The 13,763-nt window shown below is 41.6% G+C and overlaps 1 pseudogene; it reads right to left on the bottom strand.

The window, feature by feature from the left end:
* Positions 1–10,762: 10,762 nt before the first annotated feature.
* On the bottom strand, positions 10,763–11,605 carry LOC106696346 (annotated as a pseudogene).
* Between the last annotated feature and the right edge of the window lie 2,158 nt (positions 11,606–13,763).

Raw genomic sequence — 13,763 nt, 5'->3', positions numbered from 1 at the left:
GGATGTATTTTCATTGTTACAAATTGAACATAATTAAAGCATAGTGATTAATCACAAAAACAATATGTAATTATATATGTGTTTTCCGATGGTCTTAGGCTACCCTTGTGAAAGGGTCATTCGACCCCCAAAGGGGTCACGAACCACAGGTTGAGAACCACTGCTTTGAGGGGTCCCAGATTGGAGAGGGTGCAGGCCGGGCTGAGGGACACCCCCCCCACCCGTGCACGAATTTCTTGCACCAGGCCACTAGTATTTTATATATTTACTAGAGGTCCAGAGCACAGATTCATGCACCAGTGGGGTCCCTTGGCCTAGTCAGCACCCTCTAACAATCCAGGAATCCTTGGGGGATGTCAGAGAGCTTGTTTTGGCCTGATCCCCGCAGGCCAGGCTGAGGGACTCCACCAGTGCATGAATCTGTGCATCAGGCCTCTAGTATGCATATAAGATCTTTGGTTAATCTCTTCCTGCCCTCCCCCTCCCCCCTTCCCTTTGTGATTCATCAGTCTATTCCATGTTTCCATGCCTGTGGTTTCTACTCCTACATTGAGCATCTGCTCCCTGGCAGTCAGTGCACATTATAGTTACTGATGGTCAGTCAGTTGACCGGTCGGCTGGTCAGCTGGTTGCTTAGGCTTTTATATATGTAGATTACTCTGCTAGAGAAAAACAAGCTTGGAACATTCAATTTCCTAAGTTACACAGTAAATAATAAATGAATTAGGACTGAAAATAAATGTGACGTTTCTTTAATCCTAAGCTAATCCTATCTAATAAAGAGGTAATATGCAAATTGACCATCACTCCAGCACACAAGATGGCCTCCCCCATGTGGTCAAAGATGGTCGCCCCCATGTGGACACAAGATGGCCACCACAAGATGGCTGGCAAGGGAGGGCAGTTGTGGGCGATCAGGCCAGCAAAGGAGGGCAGTTGGGGGCAATCAGTTTTACAGGGGAGGGCAGTTAGGGGTGACCAGACCGGCAGTGGAGGGCAGTTGGGGGGACCAGGTAGGCAAGGGAGGGAACTTAGGGGTGACCGGGCCTGCAGGGGAGAGCAGTTGGAAGGGACAAGGACTGCAGGGGAGGGCAGTTGGAGGCAACCAGGCTGGCAAGGGAGGGAAGTTAGGGGTGACCGGGCCAGCAGGGGATGGCAGTTAGGGGCAACCAGGCCTTCAGGGGAGGACAGTTAGGGACAACCAGACTGGCAAGGGAGGGCAGTTAGAGGTGACCAGGCTAGCAGGGGATGGCAGTTAGGGGCAATTGGGCTGGCAGGGGAAGAGTTAGGTATAGATCAGGCTGGCAGGGTAGTGGTTAGGGGGCAATCAGGCAGGTAGGCAGGAGAACGGTTGGGAGGCAGCAGTCCTGGATTGTGAGAGGGATCCCATATTGGAGAGGGTGCAGGCTGGGCTGAGGGACACACACCCCACCTCTAGTTATCCTATAATTATCTGATGTTTTCCCAGTATAGATGCAGTTATGAAGAATTCCCAGGAAACAAAAGCAGGGTAGATTTTTTAGGGAAAGCCAGTCTTCAAATAAAATTACATATCCAGAGTAATTAAGTCAGAAAAACTTCTAGCTACAACTATAGATTTTGTTAAACAATACTACTTTGGAATCAAATACTCTATACCTATCACTATATTTATAATTTCGATTCTTATTAAAAATAATTTATTATAAAATATAAGATAAAATCATATGGATATAAATTAGTACTTTAATATTACTTGATTGATACAGTGGGGTGTAGTTAATAAGAATTCAAGTGAAGCACTGAAGTGAAACTGGAGAGCTAGACAGGGACCAAAGAATGAAAGACCTAATATGGCAAACTAAAAATTGTTCATTTTGTTCTGTTATTAGCAAGTTTGGTTTTCTAATGTAAATAAACATATTTCAATGATTATTTCAATGACTTTTCCAAATAGTAGATATGTTGCATTTACCTAAAGTATCTAATTTGGTATTTAGATCAATTTAAGTTATTTTTTGACTCCGTAGTCAGGTAGACCATCTTAAGGCAATATTCATGTTATCGCAATATCTAAGTACAAATGTGGGTTACTCTTTTGACATAAAAATACTACCATTTTCTAATATAAGTTTAATTTCTGCATGATAAATTATTTGAAATTAGTTTCAGATAATTTTTTGTCAAAATTCCCTTACATACAGCTACTGTCAATCTTTACATTTCATTGAGCTATTTCAAATTTCATTTGTTTCATCTAACAAAAAGCACACACACAAATAATTACAGTTGCAAAATGTTTCTTTAACAAAATTTGTGAGTTTTGTTTCACATCACATTATATCATATAATTGTTAAAATTTTAGCAAAAATCTTAAATAGAAAATAGCTTTGAAATGATCTCTTTTGTGAGATTTGTATACAAGTATACACATTTCTCCATTTGTTCAGACCAGATTTCCATGTCATAAATTAAATACAATATATTCTCTTAATAATATACTTTTGTATCTTTATGAAGAAATGATTGCATACCATAGAATTCATCCTTTTGTGTACAATTTGATGTTTTTGTATATTCACAAGGTTGTAGATCTAATACCAATATCTAATTTTAAACGTGCATTGTTAAATCTTGCAAATACATTACAACAAACACATGTAAAATATTAGTTTGATTCACATGTACTTGCAATATTATTCTATATAATAAAAGAGAAACATGTAAATTGACCGTCCCTCCACTAAGCTCACCAGCCAATCAGGAGTGAGTATGCAAATTAACCCAACAAAGATGGAGGGCCTATGGGCAGCATGCACGTGCACAGGCACCGAGCGGCTGGGGGCAGGCATCCCGCCTCTCCCCATCCTGGCTTCTCTGGGCTGGTGGGCAGCGTGTTCAGGCTTGGAGCATCCGGGGTGGGGCAAGGCAGGATGCCTGGCTTCTGCCCAGCCCTGGTCACTCCAGGCAGGTGAGCAGCGACCCCGGTGTCCCGCCCAACCCAGGCCACTCCAGGCCTGTGGGCAGCACACATGGAGAGCCTCTGGGCATGGGAGGTGGACCTGTACTCCCCACATGGTGGCTGTGGCATCTGTGAGCGCACCAAGCAGAGCCTGCAGGCTATCAGCACTGAGGAATGGCTGTGCAAGTCCCACCTCCTGGTCCAGAAAGTGCGCAATCACAGGGACAGTCACCGTGAAGGGCCAGATTGATGTCCTTCTGGCCATGCCATGGGGATTTGCGGGTCTGGTGCTCACATCCTCTCCTCCCCCACTGGTGTGTGGATGGCCCCCAGTGTGCTGTCACCCTCACGCACCTGCAACAGTTCCGGACCAAGGTGCGCACAAGTTCCCCCCGCCCCTCCACCGCACTTCCATCAACCCCAGCATGCCTACGTCCCCCACAGGACATGCGCACATCTCCTACAACATGCTCACATCCTTTGGAGAGTGTCTGGGTGTTCTGGGTGCTGAAAGTGGTTGCTTGTGAGATGACAGTGAGAGGGTGGAGTGGTGATGCCCTGTTCCTGTGGATGCCAGTGAAGCAAGGAGATCACCTCTGTGGGGCTAATGCAGGTGCTGAGGTGGGAGCAGGTGCAGACAGACACACCAGGTTGGCACGGGGCGGCCCTCACTGAGGTGTCTTCGGTCAGTGTTCAAGATCAGGAGGCAAGGAGTTCCGTCCTCTCAGTGAAATGGTGGGATAGTCAGGGCGACTGCAGAGGGGGAATGTGCACTTTGGGTGCCAGCACCCATAAGCGAAGGCTGCCCTGACTAAGCCTTGCTCACTTGGGGCCTAGTGCACTCCTGCCGGGCAGTGGGTAACAGGATGTGCTTTTCTGAGGTAATGAGAGAAAATGTTGATTCTCCCACTGCCCACGAATGTGGAAAGTGGAGTGGGGATACATGCAGGGAGTGAGTGAGATTCCCTGTTTGGGGGTTCCAAATCCACTGTTGGTTCCTTTCACCATTGACTAGAGATATACAGGGTGTCCCCCAAAAATGTATACACACTTTGAATACCTACAAATTCCAATAGGTTTAAGCATGAAAAGAAAGAAACAACAATGGAGCTGTCATCTGTTAAAAGTGCGGGCCTAACCCGGCAGTCGGACATTCCCCAAGGGGTCATGGATTAGAGAGAGTGCAGGCCAGACTTTCATGCACCGGGCCTCTAGTCTACACTAATAAAAGAGGAACATGCAAATAAACCATCACTCCATCACTCTGCCACTCTGCCACACCCACAAGCCAATCAGAGCGACTATGCAAATTAACCCAACAAAGATGGTGGTTAATTTGCATATGCAGGCGCAGAGCAAAGACTGAAGATGACTGAAGATGGCGGCGGCCACAGAGTTGGAGCAAGCAGGAGGCTTGGGTTGCTCCTGGTGACAGAGGAAGCCAAGCTTCCTGCCAGCCCTGGACTCTGCTCAAGGAGGAGCTTGGGGCCAGGGTCCCCGGGGAAACACAGGCTTCCAGCCCTGGCGACCCAGGCCCCCAGCCCCACCCTGGGCCCCTCCCTGGGCTCTGTTCAAGGAGGGGCTGGGGGTCTGGGCTCCCCTCAAGGAGCTGGAAATTTAAAGGAGGGGCTGGGAGCAGCCAGAAAGGAGAAGCCAAGCCTCGCTGCTGCGGCTGGACTAAAGGCCTGGGTCCGGGGTGCTGGAGGAAAACCAGTGCCAGCAGCCAGGGGAAGGAAGGCCTATTGTGCGAATCTTCGTGCAATGGGCCACTTGTCTATATAATAAAAGCCTAAGCACCCATTACGGTGGAATGACCAGAATGAGCGGTCACAATGATGTGCACTGAACACCAGGGGGCAGATGCTCAAAGAAGGAGCTTCCCCCTAGTGGTCAGTGTGCTCCCACAGGGGGAGCACTGCTCAGCCAGAAGCCAGGCTCATGGCTGCTGAGCGCAGCAGCTAAGAAGTAGCGAGCTGAGTGGTAAGAAGTGAGCAGGCGGGCGGTAAGGAGCGAGGGATCCCGGATTCTGAGAGGGATTGGGCCTAAGCCAGCAGGTGGACATCCCCTGAGGGGTCCCAGACTTCGAGAGGGCATAGGCCAGGCTGAGGGACCACCCACCCCAGTGCACAGGTTTTGTGCACTGGGCCTCTAGTTTTATAATAAATTCCAAATAATTTTACTCATATACCCTGTAAAACCTGAAGAAGTTTTAAAGAGGATTAGAAAATGAGACATAAACAGGTTATTTTTCTGAATTCTCACACTGATAAATATAGGTCTGTTTTAGATAATTATTATATATTGACTGCACTTTCTATCAGATTTATACAACTTTGCATTTGTCAGTGCTGGAGATGAATAATTTTTAATAGATCCTCAAGTGATTTTAGTATAAACTACAAATTCCCCAATCTTGTTTACAAGGCTCTGTTTTAACTTTCTTTATTTCTCTCCACTCCTAAGTCCATATTAAAACTACATTAAACATATTTCAGTACCTCAACTATATCTTGTTTAATATGATAATCTTGCCTTTGTTTTGTTGTTTTCATTATTTTGTGGTATCATTGCTTTGTTGAACAGAAACATGCTGGTTAGTACTCCTCTGTTCAAGATGCACTATCACCATAAATCTGTACATGGTCTCTTTTTAATTCCTTATGCACTCTTATTCTCCTCATATTGAATCATTCATCTCATTTTAATACCCTCTCCAAGTTTTCTATCTAATGTATATTCATATGCGAAAGACACTGCCAACTGCATACTCAATATTTTTTCTCCATTTCTTGATTACTAATAGATTCCCTTTTTGATCTAGGTGGTAATGTGCCCAATTAAAATATTCATCTCATCACAATCCTTTGCATCTAGCAGTGTCTATATGACTTGCTTCTGATCAAAGAAATATAAGTGCTTTTTACTGGGAGTAGATTACAGAAGAAAATATATTCCAGCTTGAAAAGGAGAGTGACTCAGCGAGTTTGTCCCTTTGTCCTACACTTTGCCCATCCTCTTAATTCCTAGATTGTATAGGTAATTCCTGAAGGTAAATAGCTATCCTGCAATTATAAAGATGCAAAGCCACATTCCTATAGTAGTGGAGCAGAAGACTGGAAAGGGCAATTGAACCATGTGGGGTCTTCTTACCTCCAGTTTTAATCACTGCAGTTGAGTAAGCCACAGTGGTTGGATTTATATAAGTCTCCACCCTCCATTACCTATACATTATATTATTATATATGTTATATATTTATTATATAGTATATTATACAATCCTGGCTGACCTCAAACTATACTATAATGAACACATTTGTGAACACACTGGATAAGTGTTTCCTTTGATTATATACTAAAAAGAGGGATTTCTGGGTCAGAGGATATACCCAAAGTTGATTTCACTCAATACAGCTAGATTGCTCACAATACTGATTGCACAAGTTTATGCTTTTACCAACAGTGAACAGGTTCTCATTCCCCATATTATTACTATTTAGTATTATTTGATTATATTTTTATAAACATGATGTCTGAAAAGAGCTATTTAATTTTTTGTTTTTATTTTCATGTATCTGATACCTAGTCATGTAGAGCAGGTCTTCATGTACTTATTAGCCATTTGGTTTTCAATTTCTGAAAATAGTATTTTGCTCATAAGAAAATAGTTTTCTGCTGTTTCCCGTATTTGCCTTGATTTTCAGGAATTCAGTATATAAGCTAGATATACTAATCATTTCTTGTTGTAAACACTGCAAATATCTCCTGGAGTGTGATCAGTTGCCTAAATATGCTGAATAAGCAGAATATTTAAATTTATTTTAGTCATATCTATTATTTTTACTTTTATAATTTAAGCTTTTGTGAGTTTTGATTAAATATTTATTCCACATCCAAAGTTCACAAACTTCTAACATTTATAAAGTTATTTTACACTGTTTTCATTCACGTTTATATCTTTAATCAATCTGGACTTTGTTATTTTATGTAGAGAGTAAATTGTCTGCTTTTATTTTTCTCCACTCAGTGAGACAACTCTTATTTTCCAAATATATCAATTTCTGATATAGTTTGTGTGTGTATGTATATGTGTGTGTGTGTGTGTGTGTGTGTGTGAATGTATATGAGGTTCTATTGGTAAACTTCTTTATCCTTATGCTTATGCTAGTGAAACACAATTTCAGTAGCCATGGCTTTGCAATATAATGTTTCATAAGGTGACTTTCTCCTCTTTTCTCAAAAAGAAATATTTTAACTATTTATAACTTTTACTACATGCATGTGAGTGTTCATTTGGACCAGGATTTTTCTCTATTTTTTATGCTTTAAAAATACATCTATACAATTTTACATATGTTTACATATGTGATCATGCTATGTTTTGTTCCAGTGATATTTTTTTCCCTTCTCCTCTTTCTCTTCCTCCTCTTCCTCCTCCTTCTTCCACTCCTCCTTCTCTTCATAAAAGTAAATCCAAGTCACTTGGTATAATTGTTAATTTTATGTGTCAACTTGCCCAGATATTTAATCAAACAGTAACTTGTGGTGTTGCCCTGAAAGTATATTGTAGATGAGGTTAACATCCATGATCAGGTAACGTAACAGAGGATTACCCTTCATATGGCTGAATATCATCTAGTTGATAGCAAAACAGTAAAAACTGAGATTTCTCAGGAAGAAGTTCTCACTCAAAACTGCAATCCCTGCCTGAATTTCTAAGATGCCAGGCTGCCCTAAGGGATATATCTTCGCCAGTCCCCATAATCAAGTTAGCCAAATCCTTAAATAAATCTCTTCACACACACACACACACACACACACACACACACACACACACACTAATTATTTCTGGATTTCATATTTGTGAATTAACCTACCAACAAAAATTAAATTGACACCCAAAAACAATATTCACATACTTTCTTGGTTATTTGTGGACATGTGCAGAACAGCAACAAAACTTTGTTGCCCAATTCACATATTCCCAGCTGAGGTCAAGACTGCACTCTGCCTCTTGTTTTAGCTCTAACACAGAAATGAATAAAGAATGGAGATGGTTAGGCGGTGCAGGGAAGTGCAATAAGTCCTGGCTCTGGAGCAGTTGGATAGGAGTTGAATACCAACTCTGGCATCTGTAGTGGGGTGGCCTCCAGCAAGACATATTACATGTTTGAACTTTTCTTTTTCTTTGTAAAACATAAAAAATGAAATCTATCAAGATGAATTGTCTTGGGGATTTAAGATATAGTCTATGTGATATGTGTGTATGTGTGTATTTTCTTGAGGAGTAAAGGTTTAGAGTTTGCAAATTCAGTGTTTGTGATGACTCTTAATAGCAATAACTACCATGGATAATGAGGATCAATTGTGTGTGTGTGTGTGTGTGTGTGTGTGTGTGTGTGTGTATAGAATTGTTACACATAGTGTCATATTCTATTTAACTGGAAAATTCTGACTTATATATCTGGTATAGATCAAGTGTATATTTTTTAAAGATTTGTATATTGATGTTTAGAGAGAGAGGAAGAGAGAGAGAGAAACATTGATGTGAGAGTGAAACATCAATCAACTGCTTCCTGCAACCCCCACCTCTACCCCCCGATGGGGGATTGAGGCTGCAACCCAGGCATATGTCCTGACCAAGGATGGAACAGGCAAATGTTCAGTGCACGGGATGATGCCCAACCAACTGAGCCAGACCATACAGGGCTCAGGTGTGTATTTTTGAATAGCTTAAATATATTCCATGGTGTAGATATATTATATTTAAAACCACTCCCTTAATTAAATGGAAATTTCACTTATTTTCAATTTTAAGATTTATTTATATGTAATGTCTATATATATATATATATATATATATATATATATATATATATAATCTTTATTGTAGAAAGTATTATATACATCCCCTTATTTCCCTCATTGACCACTCAACCTCCCACTTGCCATCCCCCAGGCATATTGCCCTAATGCCTGTGTACTTGGGTTATGCATATATGCATAAAAGTTCTTTGCTTAAGTTCTTCCACTCCTCCTCCCCTTTCCTCTGAGATTTAGCAGTCTGTTCCATGATTCCATGACTCTAGAACTATTTTGTTCATCAGTTTATTTTGTTCATTAGATTCCACATATGAGTGAGATCATGTGATACTTGTCTTTCTCTGACTGACTTATTTCACTTAGCATAATACTCTCCAGATCACTCCATGCTGTTTCAAAGGGTAAGAGATCCTTCTTTTTTACTGCTGCATAGTATTCTATGGTGTAAATGTACCATAGCTTTTTTTATCCACTCATCTACTGATGGGCACTTGGACTGTTTCCAGACCTTAGCTATTGTAAATAGCGCTACATATATCCTTTCTGATTGGTGTTTCAGGTTCCTTAGGATATATTCCTAGAAGTGGGATCACTGGATCAAATGGGAGTTCCATTTTTTTTTTTTGAGGAAACTCCATACTGTATTCCACAATGGCTACACCAGTCTACATTCCCACCAGCAGTGTACTAGGGCTCCCCTTTCTCTACATTATTTCCAGCCCTTGTTTATTGATTTGTCCATCGTACCCATTCTGGCAGGTGTGAGTTGATATCTCATTGAAGTTTTACTTTGTATGTCTCTAAGGATTATTGACTTTGAGCATTTCTTCATGTGCCTCTTGGCCATCTGCATATCCTCTTTGGAGAAGTGTCTATTTATGTCCTTTGTCCATTTTTAATTAGATTGGTTGTCTTTCTGGTGTTTAGGTGTGTGAGTTCTTTGAATGTTTTGGAAATTAACTCCTTATCAGATGTATCACTGGCAAATATGTCCTCGCAAACAGCGGGTTCTCTTTTCATTTTGTTCATGGTTTGTGGGTTTTTGTTTGTTTTTGCTGTGCAGAAGTTTTTCACTTTGACATAGTCCCATTTGGCTATTTTATTTTATTTTATTTTATTGCTTTTTTTCTCTTGGTAAACATATTTTTCTGAGAGATGTCTGAAATTTTTCTTCCTATGGCTTCTTGTAGTATTTTTTATGGTTTCATGACTTACATTTAAGCGTTTTATCGATTTTGAGTTTATTCTTGTGTATGGGGTAAGTTAGTGGTTAGTTTAATTTTTGTGCATGTACCTGTCCAATTTTCTATTTATCTATATGCCTGTTCTTGTGCATGTACCAGGCTGTTTTGATTACAGTGGTTTTGAAGTATAATTTGATACTTATTCACTTTTGTAATCTTCATCAAGTTTTTCCTCAATATTGTCAGTTCTAAAGGACTACCACTTAAAAATTATCCCACTAACTGGTGGAACCGCCCTCCTTATTCTAAATACACCACCCCTTGTTTTTGCTTTCCTAGTCCCAAATCAGTAAAGAAAGCTTTTAGTAAAATGAAGATTTCAACACGTCGGTCTTTCTGGGCCAGGGTGGCTCAGTGGTTGAGGTCAGTCTATGAACCAGGAGGTCACGGTTCAATTCCTGGGCAGGGCACATGCCCAGGTTGTGCGCTAGATCCCCCGACCCCCCATGGGGGACATGCAGGAAGCAGCAAATCGATGACTCTCTCTTATCACTGATGTTTCTATCTCTCTCTCCCACTCTCTGAAATCAATAAAAATATATTTTAAAAAACTGGTCTGTCTCACACTCACCCATCCCCCCAACCTTGTCCCACCCCTTTCTCTTCCCACCCCATGCCTCCCTCCACCCCTTCCACACACACCCTGATGTGGAGGGTGTACATCTTGTGCCCAAAAGAATAGGGAAACGTTGCTTCATAGATAGCAGTCAAAACACAACCACCTGAACTAATTGTTTTATTAAGGTGATTGTATTATTAATTGTTAAATTGCATGGCATACTTCTTCGTCCATACTTGAGGCATGAACTCATACTTTGGCCTATCATTTATGTAAATCTTCCCAATTTCTGGACCGAGAATATTGTGTGGATTGGGATGACATAACATGGCGCTGAGTGAGAGCAATACTTTGGAAACTGTGTGCGGAAGACCACTCGGCATTAAGGATGGCCAGACAGACGCACCCATTATGGTTTATGTTCGGATGGCAAATTCGGGTTTTAAATTGGATCTTGGGTGGTTTGAAGGGGTACTCCCACGGGAATCGGATGGTAAGGAAGAAGACCCCTCCCTGGTAGGGGCTGTCCCTGGGCCACAGTACAATTCCCTGCCAGTCGAACACATCTTCTGTGATGGGCCCTGCGGAGCACAGCTCTGGGGCGTCCGGAGAAAGGTGGAGGAACTCCTTCTGGAGGCGCTCTTCGGCCAGAGACAGCGCGATGGGCCGATCTTTGTCGGGAGGCTTCCTGATAGGCAGAAGGTGGGGGAGACCACCGTTAGGGGGAGCGGCAACCCACCGGGCCCGGGAATAGGTGAGTCATGGCCGGGCTCTGAGGTGGAGGTAGGTGACAGGGGACAGGGAAGGTGGTGGAGAGGAGGGCTGAGGAAGGAGAGATGGGAACTCGGCTGGACTCATGGGCTACTGGACACCTGTGTTCCACAAGGCAGCTGGCTCCACCACCGCTGCCACTACCCCTCTGCCAGCAGCTCCCGGCTGTCCTGACCTGGAGACTGCCGCACAGAGGCCGTGGTGCCCCTACACACCACCGCCAGGTGACAGGGCCGCCTGCCCCTGCTGCTCTCAACTGCTGTCCACATTGGGTTGCTTGGTGACAGTAGGGGATCTGCTCTATGAGGTCACAGGGGTTACGCTGATGACATCACCAAGTGAGTTGGGGTGGGGGGAAGACGAAGGGTCAAGAGGTGATCTGAATGGAGGGGAGTGGAGGGTGGGAAGTCTGGAAGGGCTGAAGGGGGCAGGGGTGGAAGATGGGAGGGAGCCCAGGCTGCCTGGCTTACCCAGTGCTTGTGCTGTTTCCTGGCAAGTTGGTCACAGGCACTACCTTCCACCCACCGCTGAGAGTTACCCCAATATATTAGAGCAGTTCAGTGAATTCCCTCCACCCCTCACTCACCAGATTCCCCTGCTACTAACATTTGTATCCCATTGTCTTTATACTCTCCCTGTCACTCTCTCTCCTGTGCTTGCTCTCTTTCTTTTTGTGGATACATATACACTTGAGAGTAAGCTACACTATCATTGCCCTTTATAGATAGGGCCTCCCACAGCAAATTGTACACTAACACCCACACCCTAAGGGCAGTTCTAGTCTTTATTTTGAACATATATCAGTAAGAAAACAATAAATACATCCTCATGTACTTTTGCAACTCTTCATATCTTGATTGTTGCTTAGGAAGCAAATGCGGAATTTCAGTCAATTCAACAAAAGTATTTTTGCTTAACATTACCAAACACACCAATGTCTAATTATCAAGCCTTTTAGTGTACACAACTTTTTCTTTCATTGCTTTATCATATTGTAATCTTTTAAAAAACTGAAATGGCAGTTAAACTCAAAATGTGAAACACCAATAAACATAATTCAGTGGAATTGACAACAATATGAATAGCTTTAAACAAGTTTATACATGCATAGTCATTGAGAACTACTCTTTCTGACAAGAACAGTATTGCAATATGCAACAGATTGTAAACTACATTCTAATTTCAGAGAGAAGAGAATATGGAGAAAAAATGTGCATCTTCAAATATAAAAATATTATGATATATCTACATATCTATAGAAAACAAGGCATATACATAGAATAGAACCATTCATTTAGAATTTACAAAGAAGCTTTCAAAATATTTATTTGCTTTTAATTATTGTGCAACTTTCATTAAAAACCTATAGGCAGACTTCCAGTTCTTACACCAATACACAAAGTGCTAGGGATTCTTTCCTCTCGTCCTTACAACAAAAAAATAAACTTTTCATGCAATGATTCATTAGGATTAAACAAACCCATTGATAAAGCAAAATTTAAAAAAATCTTTATAAAAGGATTTTTCCTTAAATATTGGGTGCTGTATTTAATAATTACCATTTTACCTGTGCAGCTTGTCTCCTTCAAAGTTCTTAGATGTTCCTGGAGCCTATTATTACTAGATTCTACCATTAAAGTCTTTATAATGGATCAGCAAAATAGAAAAATACACCTTTGATTCTATTTAATAAAACAGGTTCCAACTTTCAACACACTCTGTAGTAATTCAAAGATTATGATCAGATATCCCAGTCATACAGATGCTAAATAGGTATTAATGATGAAAAAGGCTGGAATATTATTATTATTCTTTAAATATATTTTATTGATTTTTTACAGAGAGGAAGGGAGAGGGATAGAGAGCCAGAAACATCGATCAGCTGCCTCCTGCACGCCCCCCACTGGGGATGTGCTCGCAACCAAGGTACATGCCCTTGACCAGAATCAAACCCGGGACCCTTGAGTCCGCAGGCCGACGCTCTATCCACTGAGCCAAACCGATTCTGGCTGGAATATTATTTTTTGATGAATGTAAATCTCTTTTTCTACCGTAGTTTATAATAAGTCTCTGTGTTGTGATTTGTGAAAGTAGAAGGAAGATGATTTTTATCAAATTGTAGTAAAGTATCTGTGTATTAAATCCATTCTTTTCTCTATAAAAAAACACACACACACAAAAGTAAATATTAACGATTCTTCAATCTGTCAGAGAAAATAAGTCATGGGGAAACCAGTGACTCCAAAACTGAAGAGACGGGTGAACACAGAGAAGCCAACACCTCTTATGGAGCCAACAATTCATAGGAATACTTAAAGAATAATTAAAAATTACTGGAAATTTAGCAGGGACTAGCTTGAGACATATAAATTCTTGGGAGACCAATTTTGGGAGAAGGGAAAAAATATTTATGAGTTTTACATAAAG

The sequence above is a fragment of the Myotis lucifugus genome, unplaced genomic scaffold (assembly GCF_000147115.1).
Source record: "Myotis lucifugus unplaced genomic scaffold, Myoluc2.0 scaffold_13, whole genome shotgun sequence".
Lineage (NCBI taxonomy): Eukaryota > Metazoa > Chordata > Mammalia > Chiroptera > Vespertilionidae > Myotis > Myotis lucifugus.
The sequence above is the reverse complement of the archived record's forward strand: the minus strand, read 5'-3'. Positions and strand labels throughout refer to the sequence as shown.